Raw genomic sequence first — 8,263 nt, forward strand, 5'->3', positions numbered from 1 at the left:
AGAGAATTGCCGTTACTTTATGCCATACAGTTTTACTTGGTAATTTAAAATGTTCAGTTTGACTTATTTTGTTGATATTTTAATCTTCTTTTTAGGGTAAGATTCCGTACTCCCTAACTAGCGTCAGAAACAAGAGGAATTTAGAGACAACTGGGGGATTATTTCCTTTTCCCCTGCTTTTTCCTCCCCAATTAGATGTCACCATTGGAGACTCTGCCAAAGTCAAAAGGGAGGCTAGAAAGGAAGAAAAAAGGCTATGAGAAGTTGATTGGCTTCTTCGTTTCGGCTGTGTAATTTATTTTCCAGTTATTGTAACTATTTTACTTAGTCTCTCGATTTACTAATTAGTCATAATTTTGCTGGTTTAGTTTTATTTTTGTAAGTGTATACTGGAATAGGAAGTCTACTATGGCTCCGAGCAACCCAACACGTTCTGTTCAGTATTCCAGACTGCAAAGCTTGTCTTAACACAGAGAAATTTCTGCATCTAGTACAGAGGCAAATAAGTAGGTTCAGAAGACCACAAAGTGATTACGTGTATCTGTTTGCTACAAAGGGGGAGGTAACTCATTCACTTATTGTTTGCTACAATGTTTGATGCTTACAAAAAAAAAAGAAAAAGAAAAAGAAAAAGTATTGTACTGCATCATCAGCCCCAGGTTCCTCTTCTATAAAGCAACTCACTGTATGTGCAAGTATGCTGTCATTTTGCTGCTTGTGCTATGAGTCTTTCATCTCTGATTCAAAAATCTTCTGTCTTTTGTCAGTTTTCATGGAACTGTAGCAAGTTAACTTATCTTGCAAGTAGGAAAAATTCCACGGTTCTTCACAGTTCTTCGTAGTGTTTAGCAATGAGAATGAGCTGCTGACAGACATGGCTTTCAGGAAGAGAAAGAATTGAGCCATACTGACCAAACAGTATGGTCAAATGAACAATAAATGTTTCTAAACATTGTTTCCTGTTAATGAGAAGGAATTAGGCAGTTCTTAACAATGTATTTCTTAACTATTTAATTGACTGATAAAAATCTTCTAAAAATGTTAATAAAGAGCAAGTAGTAACTAATTTTAGTTATGCATTACTCAAAAAATATTAGTTCTAAAGAGATAAATATTTTCTAGATTATCTCATTTAACTAATTTAGCATTTTATGCTCATATTTGTTATCTGAATTTTTACCCTAAAAATTCCAGTGTCTAATTAAATACTTTTTCTTATACTAATGACTAATTAATAAGAGCTAGTTTAAGATTAAAAATCAAAGACAGTAAGCAGTGATTATTTGCCAATCTATGTCAATAATATAAATCCATTTTAATCTATGTATTTTTCATCATATGTCAATGATATAAATCCATTTTAATCTATGTATTTTTCATCATATTGTCTGCCCCTTTTCTCTAAATACACTTCATCATATATTAGTAAGAGGATCATTGTAACATGTAATAAAAGATAATTTCGATCCTGACAAAACACCTATTTTGAAAGCATCATAAATGTTTTCATTAAACATTACAAGAAAGAGCATATGCTACTGTGGATTAAGAAAATGGACTTGAATAGACTTGAGTAGGATTTGGAATTTCCCTAGTAAAGGGTTAAATATTTCACATTCACTTATTTAATACAATGATTCTGTGATTAGGCTTCACTGATTACCCAGTTTAAAGAGAAAGAAAGTAAGAAATAGAGTTTCAATAAGTTGTTGTGTGTCAAAAGCTCCTCAGTGCAGACGCAGAATGCTGATCCCAACAGTGTTTCCAGAGTCAAGTTTGTAGCCACTATGCTAGGTGAGGTAACCTTACTTTTCTATGTCTGAGTTTCTTCATATGTGAAAATATGGACAGGTTAACACTGAAGATCCTTTTTAGGAATAAGATTTTTTTATGTTATCATAGAAGAAATCACATTTACAAAATGTATTTCCAAATTAGGCAAAGATTAAATTTCTCTTAAAAACAGGGAGAAATTCAAGATTCTCAATTAATTTGAGGAAATTGAGGAACAGTTGCTCAATATTAGAGTATTATTTTAAATCTGTAACGTCTCTTGAAATTTAACTTTTTTTTGTTGGTTTTTTTTTGCAATGAAGTGAGTGAAAATATGTAATTCATCATGGTTATTTGATTTTCTGGCTTTCGGTTTGGTCTTGTATAATGCCTATATCTAAGATATTATCAGAAAAAGTATTATTCAATTTTTTTGTTGTTCACAAAACACTTTTCTGCATCGGGTTGAAAACATATAATCCTCAGTGATGTGGCTAGTATGATAACAGTGCTCTCTCAATTAGGGATACCTACTGATATCAGACCAGATAAAAAACCCAGAAATGAAGGAGCCACAAATTCAAAGAAGACAATTTAATTCATTATTCAAAAATGTGTCTTATTATTTCATTATTGCTGCATTAATTCAAAGGTATTAATAATGTTTATTGTGCATGAAGATTGGCCTCTGCCTTCATGGAATCTATAATCTTCTAAGGTAGACAGACCAGCAATTATAACGTAATGTGACCAATGCAATAATTGGTTAAGCAGACGGTACTAAGGAAGTGCTGTGTGGGGCATCAAAATCAGTCTAAAAATTCTGAGTTGATCCTCCAATTTGTCATAATACAAATATAAGAATTGTATATAGCTTTCTGGAAAGACATTGTACATCACAAAAAGTATACCTACAGATATACTCAAATCAAAATTTGTGGATGACACAGCTTTGCAAATATATGTTTTTACATTAGATATGAGAAGATACTAAACTAAATTAGAAATATACTTAACTTTCTGATAACAAGCTTTATATTCCTAAAATTTCAAACCTGCTTATAGACTTTTTATTTTTACTATTTTAGAGCAAAGAGAGTCTAGGTGATCGTGATTTATAAATAGGATCCCCTAAGATTCGGTGAACAAAAATTTAAATGTTAATAACTTAGGAAATGCTAAGCACAAAAAATTAGTGTTCTCCAAGTGAGACACCTTCATATACATTTCTCTAAAAATGCCACCTTTGCTAAAATCTTGCCAGAGCTAATACTGTTTCAAGTTCCAATGTCCTTTTGCCCTTCAAAGATTCAAATGCCCACCCACCCCTCCAAATTCCTCACTTTAAATGTCTATGTTTTGAGGCAAAAGCAAAGGGTTATATCTTAGATCTTGAACTAAGATATAAACTATAGAGCATAGTTTGGTGCACAGTCAAACACCATGGCATTTATCCTTAACCTGTCCTTTTTTCAGACATTTTCTCTTTTTATCAGAATGTTAATCTCTCCATGTTAGCTACTTCTGCCTTCTCAGCACAGTTAACCTTAATTCAAGTGATCTTGTCAAAATACTTCTATTTTACCTTTCAGAGCATTTTCAGCTGTTTCTTTTTGTAACAGAGTCTTGTTTTTACTGAAAGAGCATGCAGATTAGGTAAAGAAAGGAACCAGAGAAAGTTTATTTTTCCCTAAAAGATAAACATTTTGCATTGTAAAAAAACCCCATTATTTTAATTCTATTTTTAAAAGGTATGTAGTCCAACTTTTCTTAGCAAAGTTAAAAGGCATTGCTTAATGTAGTTAGGACTACATACCTTTAATAGGGCATGAATGTGATATTTCATTACTATTACAAAGATGACTGCTGAAAACTATACCAAAAAATTTACATAAATTTGTCCCATATTTCTTATACTTTGCAAATATGCATCCCAAAACTTGTGGTATAGGTGAGCCAGAGATTCATAGCACTTTCAACAAAAGTGTAATAATTTGTCACAAAGTATTTGGTTATGGTGAGTGCATACTTCAGGAATATCATTTTCATTTGTTTTAGCATATTACTACCCAGTTATAATAAGAAACTGGCCTTTTAAGTACCATAGACTGTTTAAGAGTGTAGCTTGCATTCTAAGTTTGCTCAAAAGTAGCCTTGTTTCTTTGTCTATTAATTACTCTTTTGTGAAGTATACCATTATTACAATAGCATCAAACAAACAAATAAAAATAGTAGCTACATATTTCAAGAACTTGGCTCTCTGACTTCAGAAGTTCAGCAAAAGCAAAACACTAAAATACTCAATTATCTTTTTTGTATCTCTCTTTCTGTTTTATTTATCTTTCCCACCACACATCTTTACCTCTTACCTAGATTGACAATACTTTCTCACCTGTTCTATCAGCCTTCAATCTGTCTAACTCCTACTTTCTCTGCCTCTCATTTTATATACATCATTGACAAATTATCTTTTTGAAGTATAGTTCTGATTATATTATTTGGAATTGACATTTTATAATTATGATTTACATTAAATAATATGCCTACTGTTTAATTGTCCAGTAGATATTACAACTGTATATACTTTTAAACAATCACCACAATCAATGTGTTAAAAAATTCTATTAGCTCAGAAAGTTTTCATGTTTTTTATTTATTCATTTATCTTCTATATTCTGACCTCAGGCAACCACTAACCTGATTGCTACCACAATAATTTATTTTTACCTCTTTTAGGACCTCATATAAAAGAGATTTTATGGTACTTCCATCTGGTTCCTTTTGCTAGCATTGTGTTTTGAAAGCCATGCTTATTGTAGCATGTATTTGAACTTAATTCTTGTTAACTGTTGAGCAATATTCCATTGTATGCATGTAACAGTTTGTTTTCCACTCACATGTTTATGTATATTTGTGCTGTTTCAGCCAGCAGCTAATATAAATAAAGCAACTATGAACATTTGTATATGTCATCGCTGAACATGTTTTCATTTCTCTTGGGGAAATACCAAAATATGTTAAACTGTTACAAGAAATGCCAGATAGTCTCACAGTCACTCTCTCATTATATATGAGAGCTCAAAAAGCTCATATCCTGGTCAATACTTGGTATGATAAACATTTTTTTGTGTTTGACATTCTAGTGAATGTAAAATGATATCTCATGTAGTTTTAATTTTAAGCTCTTGTCTTATGTTGAACATATTCTTGTGACCTTATTGATATTTTGAATATTTTATTTTGTGAGGTGTCCATTTGAGAATTTTGCCCATTTAAATTTTTCTTTTTTTATTTTTTAGTATTAATTTACAGAAGGTCTATATATACCCTGGATAAAAACTCTTTGCTAGATATATATTTGGAACATATGTTTCAATGTGAGCCTCTTTTCAAAAGCAAAAGTTTTAGTTGGTTATGAAGTCCAAAAATTTTAGTTGGTTATGAAGCATTAATCAGTTGTCAATAACTGATTAATGATTTTTGTCCTCTCTAAGAAATCTTTACCTACCCCAAGTTTGTGAAGATTTTCCTCTATATTTTCTTCTTCAAGTTTTACAGTTTTAACTTTTATATGTATGGATAATATCCATTTTGAATTTTTTAAAATAATAATATACAGGGATTAATGCTCAAATTCTACATACAGATATCCAGGAGTATTTATTGAAAAGATTATCCTTTCTCTATTGAATTATCTCAGTACCTTTAGTGAAAATAAGTTGGCTATATCTGTATAAATTTATTTCTAGGTTCTATTATGTTTCATTTATCTATGTGTCTATCCTTAGGACACACTCTCTTCATCACTGTAGCTCTATAATAGGTCTTGAAGGATGATAGTATAAGTAAGTCATCCAATTTATTTTTCTCCTTCAACACATTTTTTATTTTCTTGGTTCTTTGTTTTTTCAACATAAGTTTAAGATCATTTTTTTAATGTCTGCAAGAAAGCTTGCTTGGGATTTTAATTGGGAGAGTATTGAATATACAAATCAATCCGGATAAATTTGATACATTAACCATATCAATGTTTCCAATTAATGAAACTTATATACTATAGTGTTTTGTAAAGGTTCTAAATTCTTCTTGGAAATATTTTATGTTTTCACAGTACAGGTTTTGTAGAACTTTTAAAAAATATTCTTCAGTTTTTTTTTTTATTTTAATGTCATTATACATTTTGTTAGTAGTATTATCAGTTTAGAATTATTATTTCCCAGTCTATATAACTATATTTATTTATTTTTTGTAAAGTTAATTACACTGATTGGTAACTTTGGATCTAAAATTTGCATTCTTAAATTATCAGAGGTTACTTAAAGTAAATATTGTATGACTTCCCACTTCACAATCCCAGTCAAATGTTATAAAGTGATATAGCTTCATTTACTTAGCTCTCATCTTTTTTACTATTGTCAAAGCTTTTATTTTATCTAAGTCATACCCTGATTTACAATGTTATTATTCTTGATTTAAATAGTAGTTTGTCTTTTAAAGTAATTTTGCTAAGAATTAAACATAACTTATATATATATATATATATATATCCAATTATTTACTATTTCTAATGCTCTTCATTTTTTCCTTCAGATTTGAATCCCTGTAGTATTATTTTCTTTCATCCTGAAGAACATTTTTCTTGTATTGCAGTTTATTGGTGACATACTTTCTCGGCTTTCATTTATCTGAAAGTCTGTATTTCACATTCTTTTTAGGAGCATATTTTATTGAATTTAGAATTCATATTTGACTGTTATTTTTATTTTTAAGCACTATAAAGAAAAAATGTTTTAAAAGTCAGGTGTAGAAATTTTGCAATTGGTTCAGTGGCTCAGCAATATCAAAGATATTTCATCTTCATTTCAGCTCTACAATCCTTAACACATTGGTTTACAATTCTATGCGTCCAGGATAGCTGTTATGGTGACAAAAATTCTGACTTCAAGGCATAAAGTAGGCAGCAATGTTTCTGTAGCTTCATTTTTTAAATTTTTATTTGAAATTTTATATATGTAGAGAGAGAGTTTTATATATATATATAAGTAATAGATAGATAGATAGATGATAGATAGATAGATAGATAGATAGATAGATAGATAGATAGATAGATAGATGATAGATAGATAGATAGAAACTCTTGCACCAAACTTTCACTTAAATTTACAGATTAGAACACAGATTTTTAGTCACCACTAGTTGTAAAGTGAGGCTGGAAAATTGAGTAGTTGGCTTTCTATTCTCTGTATTGTGATACAATTAAAGAAGTTTTCAGTATGGATTTGGGGTCACCCATCAATAAGATTTGCCTCTTTAGGAAAAGAAACTAAGAAATAGGATTATATGCAATTGGTATCCCAGAAAAAAAGATAATATACAATATAATCCCAGAAAGAGGAAATAAAAAGGAAGAAGAAATATTTGAAGAGTGAATTTCCAAGAATTTTCCAAAAACAGCAAAACACATTGCCACAACTATCTGCCCCAAATATATAAAGATTCCAAGCAGGACAAATAACAATGAACAAATGAATAAATGAATGAAAAATACTCCTCGGTGTTTTCATATCCAAGTTTATGAAAACATGAAGTCAGTGAGAGAATAAAAGATGCTATATACACAGAGGAACAGAAATAAGAATTAGAGAAGACTTCTCACCAGGGACTGTGCAAACTGGAAGACAATGTGATTACATTTGTATGGCATTCTGGAAAAAACAAATTATAAGAAAAGACAACTAATAAGTGATTGCCAAGGATCAAGGGGGAAGAATTATGTTTAAATACAAAGTGGTACAGAGATAATTTGGGTCGATAGATAATGTTCATATCTTAAGTGCGGTAGTAGCTATACAACTATATATATGTGGCAAAACTCATAGAATTTTATCCTAAAAATGTTGAATTTTATTGTAAGTGAATTATATTCTAATAAACGTGACTAAATAAAGTAGAATACAGTATAATTTTCCAATGAACATGGAAGACTGACCATGGGTATTTATTACAACTTTCTCCTAAGACAAAAATAAAATGTCAGTAAATAAATATTCTATCTAGAATGGAATTGGGGTCATAATCCATATATAGACAATATGTAGACAAGAGGAAATGGAGGGGAAACATCAGGGAATATGGTAGCAAAACACATTTCTGAAAAGCACTTGAAGTGTTTGTCAAGGACCAGATAAAGACACTTGCGAAAGTTCAATTCCAGGCTCAGCAAAACCCCTAATGGCCTGAGGTAAGAGTTCTCAAAAAGTTCTGGGGTAAGGCAAGGGTTAACAACAGGGAACTTATTTAAAAATGTCAATCAAGTTAACAAGATCTTCATATACCTTCATCACACCTTCACCTATCTTTGTTACATCTTCATCTATATTGGCATTAGCAGAAACAAATTCATAATCAAGAAATTACTCTATGATGACAAGACAGTTGAATGAGAATAATATTGACTGCTGGAGTACAAGAGACAGAATCCAGTAATACT

Source organism: Pteropus medius, unplaced genomic scaffold, assembly GCF_902729225.1.
Source record: "Pteropus medius unplaced genomic scaffold, Ma_sr-lr_union100, whole genome shotgun sequence".
NCBI lineage: Eukaryota > Metazoa > Chordata > Mammalia > Chiroptera > Pteropodidae > Pteropus > Pteropus medius.